General features: G+C 43.6%; 1 protein-coding gene across 3 annotated transcripts in view; it reads right to left on the reverse strand.

The window, feature by feature from the left end:
- slc8a2b (solute carrier family 8 member 2b) overlaps positions 1 to 17,048 on the reverse strand; it is a 106,667-nt gene that overhangs the window by 39,786 nt on the left and 49,833 nt on the right. For 2 of the 3 annotated variants that reach the window (XM_035154522.2, XM_035154521.2), the window contains one exon: positions 5,705 to 5,767. The exons of the other annotated variant lie outside the window; for it this stretch is intronic. The gene's annotated coding sequence lies outside the window, so the exon portion shown is untranslated. The remainder of the gene's footprint in view (positions 1 to 5,704; positions 5,768 to 17,048) is intronic. 3 annotated transcript variants of the gene reach the window in all.

The raw sequence follows: 17,048 nt of genomic DNA on the forward strand, positions 1-17,048 counted from the left end.
TGCCTCCCTCCAAACCTCAGATGTTGAGCCAAGCGTTGGTCCCATCTGCTGCCAGGAGGACTCCTGCTCCCTTTACAGTGCGGAGCTGCATCTCTGCCACACCTCGTTTACAGATGATGAACGAGTCGCAGGCACCAACCGCTGCATTAGCATTCAGCATTTATCTCCATTCTCATTGTCTCCACTGACATCAGAAACCACTTATTCCGTGATGGACCTTTGTACTTTCACAATGTCTGAAGAGTTATCGTGTTTTGGCTTTTATTACTATCGTAAGGCTGTTTTTGTTCCCAGCTGTGATGTTCTGCTCACTGGGGGAAAATACTCAGCAAACTTTAGACCTATTTAAGATACAGGATGAGGTGCTTTGAGATTTGTCTTGTGCCTCAGTAACTGACACATAACTGGAAGTCTTAAAAGAATGAAAACAACTCTACAGAAAAGATATAACAATGAGTTTGTCTGTCTGTCAGTCTGGACCTTCTGAGTGATTCTACAGAACCATGTGAAGATTTAAGGCACGTTAGAAGTTTAGATTTTCATCCATCACACAACACCATCGGGGGGGGACACCTGACGGGCCCCAGATTTATTCAACAGCACGAGAGAGAGCCCAGAAGAACAGGGAGTCCTGAAGCAGATGGTCGCCGCCCCGCTGAGCCCTGATCTCTACATCACGGAGTCAGTGTGAGACAAAGTAAATCTACAGAGGAGCGGTGGAGGATTCACCGAACCACCTGCCCCACAGGAACCTTGAGAGTAACAGGCCTGTTTCATGGCAGACACGTCGACACAGGAGGAACAGCTCAGGTGTAAGTAACAAAATGACTGAATTCAGTTGTTGGTCCCTTTGAAACAGAGAATGATGAATTTCCACTGATTAGGATATTACTTCACTCTCCTGTTGAACAACCAGGCGATCAGGACTCAGCCTGCTCATCTCCCTGATACCATGAAATCTAACCAAGGAGCTTCTAGTGTCCGCCGAGAATAAACCTCATATCAAGAGGCACAAATAACAAAGGGAGACTCTCTCCTCCTCCTCCTCCTCCTCCTCCTCCTCCTCCTCCTCCTCCTCTCCTCCTCCTCATCACCAACTCAAACTGTCATTAGGGCAAATTAAGGCTAAATCAGGGAGCAAATTGGTCTCTCAACAATCATTTTCTTTGTGTCCGCTGAGTCTCTAGAAGGAGACGATCGGTGTCAGTCGAGCAGATTGATCAAACTGATGTATTGACTTTGTAAAAGAGAGAAATCCTCAGCGTGACCAGTGTGAATTGATTCCTGGGAGGATAACTGTGTTTTACTGATTGACTCAAAACCCAAACTCAACCTCACTAACTTTGATCCAACTGAACCTTCCTCCTCTTCCTCCGTCACATCCTCGGCTCCTGCTCTGTATTTTAAACTCATTACGCCGTCAGTCAGTCACTGTAATCTCGTCTGGAAGCCGTAAGCATCTACTTTAAATGCCAGTCATCCAGGAGCAGGGGCTAATAGCACGGGTTCCCTCACTGTACAACAGGTCGCTCTAAGAGCATCGGCTGAATGACAACAATGTCAAAGTGAATAGATTGAGGTTAAGTGGGGCGTCAAAGGAAAATGTCAAGTATAAAGAGATGGAGGAAGAGGCAGAGGAAGAAGACGGAGGCTGTGCTCGCTCTGCATTCAGGATGTTTTCATTCTGGTCTAAAGACGTTTTCCGTCCTCAGGCTGTTATGAAGTAGCTCCTGAGTCAGAGGACGACAGTTGTGTGAGTCCGCTGTTGTTGGTCTGAGGTGGAAACTGTGTTGTGTGTTTTTGTTTATCTGTGTAGAACTTTGAGGCTGCAGCTGGAAACTAAATATATATATATTTTTGCAGCTACTAAAGTCTTAAATGTCAAACCTGCCCTCACTCATTCATCAGTTTTGATCAGAAATTTCAAATAGCTATAGAATGTGATTTTATTAACTGTCGGATCGACCATAGATAAACCAATTATCACATCAATGTATTAAACTATTATTATTATTATTAGTAGCATTGAATTATAATTAAATCTCATTATAGTTTCACATCTCCATCAGTGTCTGACGTTTTCTAACTTCATTCACTTTCCATCTCAAACAAACAGATGTAAAGATTAGACCTGAAGGAGTTTGTAAAGAAACGACTTCCTGTAGAAACAAGAATTCTTCCTCAGATGTTCCAGAACATCTCTGCTCAGCTTTTCTTTCCTGGATCCTGTCGACGTTCAGACGCACAGTGAAGCGACGCCACCTTCAACTTCCAATAAACTGACACACATTCAAAACTCAGCTTCACCAGATCTCACAGAATTGAACAGAATTCCAATGTGCAGAGATAAAACTGACGACTGCTCCTATTCTTTCTTTGTCTTTTGACAGCTGCCCACTGAGGAACTCCAGCAAACTTTACTGAACCATTTCAACACCGGTTTTAAGAGAGAAGGATTTTTTTCTTTCTGAAATTCGAGAGTCGTCAGATCAGTTCAGGGATTTGATTCAACATCATTCAGGTCAAAGCTGGATTTATTCAAGTTTCCCTCACAGAACTTGTGCTGCAGCAGGAGAAAGATGCGTCTTAAAAACAAATCTAGGATGTTGTATTAAGCTCGAAGCAATAAACCACTGAAGTAAAAGCATTTTGATATGAAAATCTGAGACACATTTTGCTGAATGGTAAAATGTTGAAGGGACTTGTTTGAGCTTTTCTTGTACCTCATCCACTCAAAGCACTTTATATCTATATATATGTATTTATATATAGATATAAATATATATCTATACATAGATATATATGTTTCTTGGAGAGATTTATAAATAAAACATGTGGAAACATCACCTGTCACATCTCAAATGAGATAAAGTGAGTGTTCTGCTCTGGTGGGATCGGGGGATGAGTCACATCCTGTGAGACATTTTACCAGGTGGGTAACATTCATCTTCTTTTGGTCACATTTTATGGGTCAGTGTTGTGATGTCAATCATCATCTGTAAATCAATTTGTATTTGTATTTCCCATATTCACAAATCACACTCGTAGATAGTTCACAGAAAAATGAACATTCCCTCATTATCTCCTCACCACTTTGCCGATGGAGGGGCGGGTGAAGTCTTTATTAAAACATGTACAGGTCTCAGGGTAAACAGTGTTCAGGCGACCACTTCTTCAGAGGTAATAAAACAACCACATGCCTGCATACTGCTCCCCTCCCCCCATCGGCATTAATGGTGAGGAGATAATGAGGGAATTTTCATTTTTCGGTGAACTATCCCGTTACCAAGGAGCGACATCCCTCTTCTGTGAGAAAGGAGTGTATTTGTTTTGGTCTGGAGTTTAAATATCAATCCCCAGATTGTCTGAACTCACCGTTAAATGTCAGGGCTCCTCCTCTGTTCTCTCTTTTCTTTACCTAGCTCCTCCTCTGTCATTTACTTTTCCTCGTTTGTCTCTCCTCCTCCGTGAGCTTGCTCAGCACAAACGTTAATGTAACAGGACGACACTCGACCACCATCCATCTCACTGTGAGCTGTTTGAGATCCAACTCTCCCATTTACCTTCACAATATGAGAGTAACGTTTCAAATGTTCCAATTGGCTCCACAGCACAAGGACACTCTGCTCTGCTCCGTCCATTATCTCACTATGTCCTGGAGCAGTGGAGCTGTAATAAGAAATAACACTCAGGGCGACACGATGCCAAAAGCTCTGAGTGTCTATTACACAGCAACACACGGATCCTGGGTTTGACTCCGGGGCAATTCCACCATTTAGTCTTTCTCTGGATCTAAGCTTACTCTTTCATTCTTAACCTCCCAGAATATTCAACTGCTTTTCTCAGGTGAAGCGTTCACACAGAAACACAAATCACTGTGATGAGGCCACGCTGGTTCATACAAGGTACTGACCACTGTGTTGACACACACACACACACACACACACACACACACACACACACACACACACACACACACACACACACAGCTCCTCGATCGATGTCGCTCTCACAAACACATTAACAGTGAACCCGTCTGTCACAGTCGTCCAGGTCACCAGGAGAAATCCCATCAAACCACTGGTCCTGTTTTGAACTGTCAAAAAATACACAGGTTTCATCTCCTGGGAAAATACCAGCATAACACCAGAGGTCTCAGCATTCATGAACTATCTTAGCCCGGCGCGCGTGCACACACACACACACACACACACACACACACACACACACACACACACACACACACACACACACACACACACACAGTTTATAAATATATCAGAAGAGCACAGTAACACAAGGACACATACACAGAACAATAATGACCCTGCCAACAGTTCCAATTTATCACCACTTGCCTGAGTTGCTGTGGGAAACAACTAATGAGCCATTACTCTTGCTGTTACCCATAATACATTGCTTCAGCCCTGCAAGCCCGAAGCCTCTCGATCACTGGTTGATACGCACGTGTGACTCTGCATGTGTGTGTGTGTGTGTGTGTTGTATGTTTGTGTGTAAATACTTTGATATGGTATAGTACATCTCAATATACTTCCGGTCCACTGTTATTACAGCTCTCTGTGTGTGTGTGTGTGTGTGTGTGTGTGTGTGTGTGTGTGTGTGTGTGTGTGTGTGTGTGTGTGTGTGTGTGTGTGTGTGTGTGTGAGTCGGAACGTCCTATTTCTGACTAAGAACCAGAAAACAGACTAGGTGCTGCAGGATGGACACTTACTCTCCACACAGATTTAAAATGTTAGATTAAATATAAATGTCTCCTGACTGGAAAACACAAAATACGTTCAGAGCCCTGAATGTCTCACAGAGAAAAGCCATTCATCTCCCTTATGGTGAGAAACATACGGTTCATTAACAGGTAATTTGCCTCCTGCAGGTGAAGCAAAGTGATTTCATCTGCAAAAAAACTGTGGCCACTGGAAAAAGACCCAGAATCCATCATATGTGACCTGTATCGATCTTTGCTAACACCAGCTCCTTCAAGGGAAAAACAGCTGAATAAAACATGACAGTTGTCAAGCTGCAAGACGATAGACTGTAAATAATGATGCGGCTCCACTTCCCCTCACGGTACAGAAACCATCGGTGGTGACGGCGTTTTGGAGCCAGAGTCGTGGTTGTGGAGTCGAGTCGTAGTATCGAGGTCCCACGGACACACGCACCCTGTTTATATATCATTAAATAACTAATTAAAACCAAACTCATAAGAAACATGAACACTTGAACAAACATCAGTGTGATAAGAACGACCTAAATCTAATTAGGGGTGGGGTTTATGAGTTATACTGCAGCCAGCCACCAGGGGGCGATCAGGATTATTTGGCTTCATTTTCGGGGGGCTGGCATTTCGTCCATCTTCATATAAAGTCTGAGATATGAGACTAACATTGTTTTTTTTTTATTGTATTAAAAATGTTTCTATAAATGAAAAATGACAAAGTGTCAACACATCATTTCAGAGCTTTGACCTGAACAGAGTCTAAGTCCAGAAACACACTGAAGCCTCGATGCTTCACGAGCAGACAATTCTCCAGAGACCAGTTGGACTGTGGGTGAAGTGGATCTGAGTGGATCTGAGTGGATCTGAGTGGATCTGAGTGGATCTCCTCTCAAACACAGTCCGGCCCAGTGACCACGACGACCAGGTGACAGAAACATGAGCAGATAAACAACAAACCCTCAAACTCACCACGAGTCTCGGTTGCTCCGTCTTCAGCTCTCGCTCCTCACAGAGCTCCTACTCACTGACGGGCTGCAGATACAGAGAGAGAGAGAGAGAGAGAGAGAGAGAGAGAGAGAGAGAGAGAGAGAGAGAGAGAGAGAAAGAACAGATGAGACTCTTTCACTCTTCAAGTTACTTCAAACATTTTCCAGATGAGACAGAAGCGACGACTCGTAACGGCATCTTCAAAACACGGCAGACTCCCACAGGTACACACACAAAACGTCCAGGTTGAATATGGAGACCCACAACGCAAGCTCAAGAGCAGAGGGAGGAAGAGAGGGAGGAAGAGAGGGAGGAAGAGAGGGAGGAAGTGAAGGAGACAAAACAAACGTCCAAATGCCTCCGATACAGATGCTGGGTCTATGCAAGTCCAGGCAGCAGTGAAGAAGAAGTGATTTGTGATTCAAGCAGTGTGGAAAGACCCACGTGTTACACAGGCTGAGTTAGGATTCCTTTAAGTGCCCCGGTATTGGATCGGTATCGGCTGATTCCCAGAGTCCAGATAACATCTCTGGTTACCGGAGGTGTGAGGCAGCTGGAAACCAGGGACACGGGTCAGTGATCAGCGCTCATTTGAATTGATGCCAGTTAATTAGTCGAGCAATTCCCCAGAGATGAGCTCACGGAACGATGAGCACCAGCATTAAACCTGAAGTCACATAGCAACAGATGTGTGAAGCTGATACACTGACTTTATTCAGGCCTTTTATTAAACACTCAGCACTGTTGAGTTCTCCGCAGCAGATAATCACAGAGATTATTCTCTGACCACGGCCACAGAAAAACACACTTTCTCACTTGTGGGATTAATTCGTTTTTTGTTATTGTTTTTTCAGAGCGGGTTTCGCTGAAGGGATTTCAGTGTTTTACTGTTTTAGTTTTATTGTCTCATAAAGGTCCACAAATAGTTTCACAAGTTCTCCTCCGGCTGCAATAAAGCTCCAGTGGCAAAATGGATTTTAATAAATTATGCAACGTCAAAATGATACTGAAGGTTAAAACCAAGTGTTTAGAGCAATAATTTAATTTAATGAAATTAATTAAATATACGGTTAAAACTTGTGCAGTTCTCACGTCTTTCTTTTGGAATCTTTGTTATGAAACTCATATGTATTTATTTATTTCTATGTATTTTTATCATAGTTCATCTATTACGAGTATTTTGGTGTCAACAGAGAACAGAATGTGTTTGTATTCAAAGGCTGTTGAACAGTTTGCAGTATCACGGTAAACAGTGATATTTGATGTCATCTTGTGATGTTTGCCTGCAGCCACAGAATCCAGGTCTCACCGACACACAACAGGGATTTAAACATCTTCTCTTTCTTTCCTGTGCAGGCAGCAACATTTCTGGATGTTGTTATTTACATCCTGACCGACAGGGACGTTTCCCCCTGGATGCAAATGCTTGATAAATGCGATGTAGTCAAGACATTTCCCAACTTCCCTCTCCATTAAACTCGACGGGAGTCAGTGTGAGACCGAAGGCTGCACTGAAAACAACAGGAGACAAAGAGCGTTGACATCCTCCGTCCTCCACAAGGTCCTGACCTCTATTACCAGGTCGATGCAGCCTCCTCCTCCTCAGTCAATAGACCTGCTGCTCTGAGAGGTGAACTCATCTGATATGACTGAGGGTCAATGGGACGACGCACATGTCGTTAACGTCATGAATTTAAAACAGCATCAGTGTTTCCTGTTCACTGCTGTGGGGCAAATCATCTTTATAACATCGTATATAATATAATACATTTAACACACACACACACACACACACACACACCCACACACACACGCACACACGCACACACGCACACACGCACACACACACACACACACACACCATGTGAGATCTCTTTCCTTATCGTTTTCTTAACCTTGAATCATTGTGTATGTAAAAGTGTAAAATAATAAATCTTATCTATAAAGCATATTTCAAAACTCAGTCACAAGTTGCTTTATAAGTTAAAAATGAAAAATAGAAACAATAGCATCAGTGAAAAAACCAGTTACAAGCAGTTTAAAGATGTAACGCTCTCTCGGTGCTCAGGTGTCTTTCCTCAGTCGTCTTCTCGTTCTTCACTCAGACTGTCGCTGACGTGAAGGTCTCGTCTAAAGGTTCCTTCATCAGGTGTGAAGACACTGAAGTTCACCACAGAGTATCTCTGAGCTGTGTGCTCTCTAACCCCCCCACCTCCCTCCTGTCTTCCCTCTGTCACATGAACATCCCTGCTTCTTTATCTCCTCGTCTCCCACTGACACCTCCCAGTGTTTCTAAAGGTCGAGTCGAGCCACATATTCAACACAGCATCCACGAAACCCAAAAGAGCAGTTACTGAAGTCAGGTTTTTCATAAGACAGACGCATGTTTTATTCCGTCTGAATATCGTTCGAGATATTTCATTTCTATATTGTTTCCAGGTTTTGCAGCGAATAGAGTTAAAGGTGCTTTATTTGTGTGTGACTGCAGGAGCCGTCATGACACAGAGGATAAAGCGTATCGGGGAAAGATCTGGAGTAAAGTAATGTTCAGGAGAAAAGGATTCCCTCTCCGACTCGCTGCAGTTCACTGTTTACAATCTCCATCGCCGCAAAAAGCAAATGTCACGATGACGGAGCTGTTCGTCCGGGAGAAGATGAGCTGGGTTTCAAACTGGAAGAGAAAATAAACTCAACCATGTTTCTGTTTGAACCAAACCTGATTATTTTATTAACCCAAGTCAGGTTCCCTCTGTTAAATACTGAAGCTGCTCAACAAACACAATTATTGGTTTAATGTTTCTCCTCGATGGATTTTATAATGCAACAGCAGCAGAAACCATGTGGATCAATTATTAAAAGATTGTTGTGTCCATCAAATGCAGCTATTAAAGTGTCTCCTGGTCTTTGCTGCATCGTCATCGTCACTGCACTGTGCATCCATCTTATCTTAGGTATTAAAATCCACCTTCCAGCTCCTCTGCAGATTATTATTCAACAGACTGTATCTCAACAGGAGAGTAGAAGGACCAGGGATAAGAAAATCAAACTAATAAGGTTAGCACCAGCTGCCTCTATACAAAACACCGTGTAAATGACTTCTTAAGAATTGGTTTATTCTTTCTCTTTTAGCTCATAAACACATTCTGGTGATCAGTATGAACATTCTGCAGGAAACTGATTGTTCAGAACCATCTCGGAAAGATTGGAAGACAAATTATTGACAAAAACAAACGTTTACATGCAACAATTTAAGTTGGATTGTGTGTTTCTAGTCTTGAATCAGCCAAACAAACAGCACAGACTCTAGTTCGTGCCAAGAAGTAGTTTGGTGCATAACACAGGCTTTTGTATGGATGAAATAAACGAGACATGTTGATTAGTGAGCTTTGGAGGCGACTGTGGGCAGATTGTGGTAAAGCCGCTGGTTTCCACTTGGCAGATGACTGCAGCTGCATATTTAGCAGTTTGGCTAAAATCCCTCCACTTAAAGCTAAACTGCAGAAACTCTGTTTTCTAGATGAATCTAAAAAGGCTCAAAGTGCATCTGTGTCTTTCATTTCTAACAGTAACCACCTGTCACCACCATCTGCATTTGTAAGTGAGGACACAATGTTTCACCGTATTGTTTTATCTCTTGTTTATTCGTCTCATCTTGATTCCTGCTCCCTCACTCAAGGTTTCTATAATAGGTTTTTTAAATAAAGAGACTTCCACGAAATCCACAGGGTAAGAAAATAATAATCAGATGCTATCTCCAGCTCCTGTGCAGCCAGCGACACAGAAGGGCCTCTCATTGACGAATTAGAAATACCTGCAGCCTGTGCACTGTGAGCTGCAGTCAGATCAGTTTGCATCAGCACGGACCTGCTTCACACTGCTAATGCATTAATATTGGTGCCAGAACTATAACTGCAGCAGAACCCTGAGGAAAAACATTACAAGTCGACAGACGTACGGAGGCTTGAGCCCGTCGCTGCGTCTCCTCTCCACTCTCTCCCCTTTCACACTTAATCTCTGACTTTATCGCCCCAAAAATAAAGTCTAAAGATGTTTCAGCTATTCTTCAAAAGTCTTTAGGGCCGTTTAGAAATACGTGACAAATGTGCAAAAATAGTGCATCTATCATTTTCCCCCAAATGATCTTTTGAGACGCATAAAAAGTCCAGTGTTTTGATATAAAAACCTGTAATTCCCAAAGCAGAGATGTAGAAGTTGTCTCTGTCACCAACTGAGAGGAAAAACAATCACTTCTGTAAGAGAAGCACCGAGTCTCCAACCTGCCCTGAATCCTAATCCCACATCGGACTGATGCCTTCATGTTTATGCAAATACTTGCAGCAGAGATGGAGACGGATCCGTGGCTGCGTCGTGAAAACTGAATGAAGGAGCAGAGCGATGTCTCCAGGTTGTGGAGGTTTTCATCAACATAGATCTGTATCGGTCCATAATATACATATATGGTTATTATGCAGCAGTGGAGGACATCAAGTCGCACTTTAAAAACACTGCTGAGCTCTGGATGCACTTTTCTCCTGACAGAGCTGCGGCCACAGGGCACAGACCTGCAGGGAAATGAATTCTGCTCTCACAGTTATGGTCCTGTTTATAAAATGTACAGCGCAGGCGAAGCTGTGACTCTGATGTTTTTCATTTCTCTTTTTATGACAAGCCCATTGGCTGAAGTCATGAATTTGTTTCATCAGTCGCTGTGACCCGGCACTGACCCAGAGGGGAGACACTGAGCGAGAGGGGAGACACTGAGAGACACTGAGAGAGCTGAGAGAGCTGAGAGACACTGAGAGACACCAAGAGACACTGAGAGACACTGAGACACCAAGAGACACTGAGAGAGCTGAGAGACACTGAGAGACACCAAGAGACACTGAGAGAGCTGAGAGACACTAAGAGACACCAAGAGACACCAAGAGACACCAAGAGACACTGAGAGAGCTGAGAGACACTGAGCGAGAGGGGAGACACTGAGCGAGCTGAGAGAGCTGAGAGACACTGAGAGACACCAAGAGACACTGAGAGAGCTGAGAGACACCGAGAGACACTGAGAGAGCTGAGAGACACTGAGAGACACCAAGAGACACTGAGAGAGCTGAGAGACACCGAGAGACACTGAGAGAGCTGAGAGACACTGAGCGAGCTGAGAGACACCGAGAGACACTGAGAGAGCTGAGAGACACCGAGAGACACTGAGAGAGCTGAGAGACACTGAGAGAGCTGAGAGAGCTGAGAGACACTGAGAGACACTGAGAGACACTGAGAGACACTGAGAGAGCTGAGAGACACTGAGAGACACTGAGAGACACTGAGAGAGCTGAGAGAGCTGAGAGACACTGAGAGACACTGAGAGACACTGAGAGAGCTGAGAGACACTGAGAGACACTGAGAGACACTGAGCGAGCTGAGAGAGCTGAGAGACACTGAGAGACACTGAGAGACACGAGAGAGCTGAGAGACACTGAGAGACACTGAGAGACACTGAGAGAGCTGAGAGACACTGAGAGACACTGAGAGACACTGAGCGAGCTGAGAGAGCTGAGAGACACTGAGAGACACTGAGAGACACTGAGAGAGCTGAGAGACACTGAGAGACACTGAGAGACACTGAGAGAGCTGAGAGACACTGAGAGACACTGAGAGAGCTGAGAGACACTGAGAGACACTGAGAGACACTGAGCGAGCTGAGAGAGCTGAGAGACACTGAGAGACACTGAGAGACACTGAGAGAGCTGAGAGACACTGAGAGAGCTGAGAGACAGTGGAGATTTAAATGAAATCAAAGTTCTTATAGGAAAGTCTCGTCCACCGAACCCATCTTGGTTCAAATTTCTGACATTAAAGCTTGAAGGATGAACTCAGAGATAGATAGAAACACTAAATATATAAAATAAAATATATATATATAGAATATAAATCCTGCTTTAATGACATGTGCCACCTGCAGCTCAGTGGTCCAGAGATCAGCTTTTAAACTGAGCAGCTTCCAAATAGAAATGTGTGTGTTTGTGTGGTCATGAGGGAAAATGAAGAAAAGTCCACTCGTCTAAAAATGGTCAAATACGAGTTCAACAAAGTTTTTCTCCTGCAAATAATCAGAGTGAATGAAGCTGCATGAAGTCAAAAACAGAGGCTGAGTTCTGCTCCGTGTTATTTTCTCCTCAGTTATAAACACCCCCCCCGCAGAGCTGTGTTCTCCTAACTCCTCATTATAAATCATGCACATCGATACTTATACATAAAGCACAAAAGTATTGGCGTGTGCACTGTGCGTCTGTATAATTCCATGAACTCTATGTGTTTGTTTATGTGTCTGAATTCGAACATTTGATTCACGAATCTCTCAGGTTTACATCACGTGACTCGTGCAGCCGAGTCTTGCGTTGGAGCCTCGGGTCCAATTTGCAGACAACTTCCTCCCATCGATGTGCATTTAAAGCAGCGTCCTGCTGTCTCATATAAAAGTTATTTTTATTCTAAGCATGCATGAGTTTTCTTTTCTCTCTGGAGGTTCCGAGGCTTTGTTGGTGTCTCTGCTGCAGAGGAAGCAACAGACGTCAGCCGGCACAGTGGAGGCTTCTTATTTATTAAGTGTCGACTGAACCACATGCTGCAGAGAACCGTTTTTTTCGGTTATAAAATTAATTTGTTTTGCAAATTTAATAAACCTTTATTGGCCTTCAGAGAGCCGTGTCTGCTCCGCCTCGTTTCTCCTGAGTTCTCCACCACGTAGGTTTATAGCTGAAAACAACGTCTGGAGACAGGAACCATTCATGTGCTTCTCCGAAGACGACTGTGAGAAATACGATGCATCCGAGTGTCAGAGACTTTCCTCCGTTACTGATGCAGAACAATCCGGAGCCACTAAAACACTGCAGAGCTGTTTTTACCAGTACAAGAGTGTTTCCTGTCAGAGTTAGAGCCAGTTTTACTCTATCGGAGGTTTCGGTTGCACAGTTCAGTGAAGAACTTCTTCCAGAGGGTCAACAGCTGTCGTCTGATCTATGCTCATACTTCTCTATCTTTGTGATTATAGGTGAACATCCTCTGGTCGCTGCTACAGGAGCGCGACAAGTCAACAGACTCAAGAGCTGTTTCTTTACTATTTTTTGAATTGATAGTTTGATATATGTCCCATCTGCTAACATGGAGGAAGCTGGGTTCAGGACCTGTACTTCAGCCAGCCACCAGAGGGCGATCAAGACACTTTGGATTCAGTTTTGGGAGCTGTAATGACGACCATCTTTATTTTATTTTTTAAATTTAAAATAAACTGTTTATCTTGATGTATATTCCACAAACATCAACTTTTATAACACAGTTGTTTTTTTCACTTCAGTTGTGTTTTTCGTTTCATGAATTGATGAAACCGATATATTTCATTTTGGCCGTTAAAGATTTGCTTTGCATCGTAGACTGCAAATGAAAATGGCCGACGCCCCTCCGCCTCCTCCCACTGGGCAGAAATGAAGAGAACATATTCTGGACACAGACGTTTCATGATGGTTCCTTTTCTCTGTGATTCACCGGCGACCTGCTCAGGATGTTCCCCGCCTCTCGCCCAGTATCAGCTGGGATCGGCTCCAGCTCCCTGCGGCCCTCACAGGACAAACACTGTGGATGATGGATGGTGAGAATCAAGCCGAGACTTTTCACTTGATTGCCAGAAAGTGTCAAAGAGATTAAACAAACGTGTCGTGCTTGTATTTTTGTCTGTTTCTCATTAAAAAGTGAGAAAAAGCCTCCTTGACACTTTTTCTTACAGCAACTTCCACACATGTTACAGCTCAACATATTAATGAATCAATTATAATTGTAAAGCCTCACATATATAAAGTGTGAAGTTTGTCTGTAAATTGTAAAAATAGAAGCACATTAATAAAATCAGATTATGTTTGAGGTTTCTCACATTTTCAAAGTCTTTACTTCCTACATCCCAGTGATTTGTAAAACCTTTGATATTCAAAATGTATTTAACAAATTGTCTTCAGATAACTTGAAAAGCGTTTCGTTATTTCCCCCCCGGCCTCGAGACTAAAATACTAACGATTGTTTCATTCACATAAATTCTACAAACTCGAATTAACAGAACAAGTGGAGCAGGGCAAACCATTCTCTGATTCCACAGAAACCACATGTAACATGTTCTAAACAATCACAGTTCACATGATGATGAGACCAGAGTGAAGAAGAAGAAGAAGAAGAAGAAGAAGAAGAAGAAGAAGAAGAAGAAGAAGAAGAAGATGAAGAAGACCCTGATCCTGCTGCCTCCCTCCTTCCTCCCCTCGCTCATCCAGGAAATACAATAAATCACAAGTTAGTCATGACTGCGAGGAGTAAAAGCGCCGCAGGCAAACTTCACGCTACGACAACTCCACTCAGCGCAGGGTGATTGTATAACCTGCATCAGGGGCCTCTCGGATTCTCTGTAAACAAACAGGGAACGTCTCTGCAGGAGGAGCCTCCTTTCTCCTCCTGCATCCACACACTGACTCCTCCTCTTCCTCATTTCCTCCTAATTGTGCTCAACTTCAAACAGCCTCTTTCATTTTGCCTAATTGTGCAGTGTTGATGTATTCATGGGACTTTTCTCTCTGTTTTCTCTCATCATCATTCTCTCTTCTTCTCTCCATCTCTCTCCTAATCGGGTTCTGCTTGTGTATGTTTTGCTCGACCTCTTCTCTAATTGCACTCTGTCCGTTGTCGTACTGATCTCCTTCCTCCTCTTTCTCTGCTTCTTGTCCTTTCCCATCTATTGTCCTGTCAATCTATTCCCAGTTCCCCATTATTTTGGGTTTGTGAATCCCTGATTTAGAGTCTGACCCCAATCTGCAGGTCTTTGGAGTGCAGGAGGAAGCCGAGCACACAGAGTGATTTCCCCGAGATCAAATACAAGTTGAAAACAATTAACAATATCCTAATTGAGCCAGAATCGTTTCAAAAGCTGAAACAAACCAGTTATTTTCAAACTAAAACCCTGCAGATAATCATCAGCCTTGAGATTTTCTTTGTCTCCATTTGACCCTGAGGACGCAAGCAACAGCATCCGTCCTGCAGCAGCCACAGGTTCGATTCCGACCCAGCACTTTGCCTTGGTTTATACATCTTTATAAAATGTGGTTTCATGAGGGAACTTTTATTAATGAAGATTTTACTGTTTATGATGAAACAGAAAGACATTTTCTCTCTGCGTCCATCTCTCGTCTCTGTACATGAAAAAATAATTTAACCGCTGAGATCTATCACTGAAGCAGCAGGAAGAGGAGGAGGAGCAAGAGGAGGAGGAAGATGACGAAGGACACTGCAGGTACTTTCCTTCTGCCTCAGCTCTGCACCCCCGCACCTCACACAACCACAGAGGGGGGAGGAAAAGAGGGAGGAACGATGGGAAATGAAGGGAGGAAGAAGAGAGGGAGGATTTCATGTTGTATCTGGACACTTGTGGATAGAATCGCAGGGCAACTCACAATGTGACGTGCGATACAACGATAACATCCCGATGCAGCGATTCTGCAATAACCAATAAACTGCAACACGATCATATAACGATATCTGTCTGAGTGCAGAACACAAAACGCCCCTCAAGAGGTGAAGTGCAGGATCTGGTGTCAGATTCACAGAGAAGAAACTGATCTTGTGTCTTCTGTCACTTTTCTATGTCCACATGTGACATCTCTCCAATGTAAAAGATATTTATAACTAAATATTGATGTTTGAATAATGATGCTGACGAAGAGTCAATGAGTTGTTGCAGAAGAAGCTGAAGTTACTTGAGGGACATTAGTTGATTGAAGGATGAATATTTTTTGGCTGGGATCGAACACACGGATCAATGGGTGGATGGACGGGTCACATGGCTGATGACTGACCAATGAACAAATAATGGATAAAAGGTGTCAAATGACGACGAGGGATCAGTGGAACTCCGGCATTGTGTTGCTTCTTCCATCTTTCTAAACAAAAGACAAATGGATCTGAATCCCGTCTCACACACTCCTCCTGAATAATTTACAGCCACTACTTCCTCTCCCTCACTGATCTGCCACCTCCTCTGCTTCAGTGGCCTGGTTGTATACACACTGTGTGTGTTGAGTGGGCGATGTGTGTGGGCGTGCACTGTGCACGCTCGCTGTTTACCAGCAGTGTCTCTCAGAGCGGCTCCGACACACTGAGACGACAGTGTTTTAACCTACAAGCAGCTCGGCTCTGCAGAAAGCCGCCCACTCCTGCTCCGGACCCAGAGCTGCCGACAAAACACCAGAACGGAGCCCCGAGTCGCCTCCTGCAGGACGGAGCACCGAGTCGCCTCCTGCAGGACGGAGCACCGAGTCGCCTCCTGCAGGACGGAGCACCGAGTCGCCTCCTGCAGGACGGAGCACCGAGTCGCCTCCTGCAGGACGGAGCACCGAGTCGCCTCCTGCAGGACGGAGCACCCAGTCGCCTCCTGCAGGACGGAGCCCCGAGTCACCTCCTGCAGGACGGAGCACTTTCATTCTCTGCTCCTCTGCAATATGTTCATTTAAACACAGCCTGTGTCCAACCTGGTGCTCAGGCCACAGGATTTCAAGATTTGCTTATATTTCTGTCTCATATAAAGTCAATATTTGCGTTTTGAACAGTTGATCGGACCAAACGAGACTCGGAGAGACGTCACCGATGGAACTGAGAACTTGTAACAGGCTTTAAAAAAAAAATACAGATGGAGAACTCATGTCCACAACCTCCTGTTGTACAACAATGATACGAGTCTGTGCAGCAGTGATCGAAGTATCAAGGTCCCGCCTTCACAAACACCAACTGTCAATCATGATGGTTCACCCTGTTTGTATGGCATTGAAAAAGTTAAAACAGTATTCAGTGAAACAATTACAAATAGCATCTTTTAGCCATAATTGTTATAAAATATGAAACAGTTTTATCTAAATTTAAAAGAAAACTATGGAAATTAAAAAAATTCATCCGTTTTCTGATTTTCATGAGGTGAACAGGGATTATTGGCGGATAGGTAAAAATCTCTTTTGGACCATTAACAATAAACATGGGAAGTGTGAAGCCGATAAGTTGAACGGTTCTTGAGAAACACAAACTGAGATTTCTGGTATTATATAAGATGTTTATAAGATATGTATAAATTAAATATACATTAAGACATTATACATACATTCAGATATACAATAATATATATATATACTTTAGTTTTTACATATAAATGTTGAGTTTTCATCTGGAATAAAAGCGCAAATTTTTCATTTTAAAAGCAATACGGGGGGTTAAGGGGTAAGGGAGAGGGCGGAGTTGGGATGAGGGGATGGTTGAG

The sequence above is a fragment of the Hippoglossus stenolepis genome, chromosome 4, assembly GCF_022539355.2.
Source record: "Hippoglossus stenolepis isolate QCI-W04-F060 chromosome 4, HSTE1.2, whole genome shotgun sequence".
In the NCBI taxonomy this organism is placed as follows: domain Eukaryota; kingdom Metazoa; phylum Chordata; class Actinopteri; order Pleuronectiformes; family Pleuronectidae; genus Hippoglossus; species Hippoglossus stenolepis.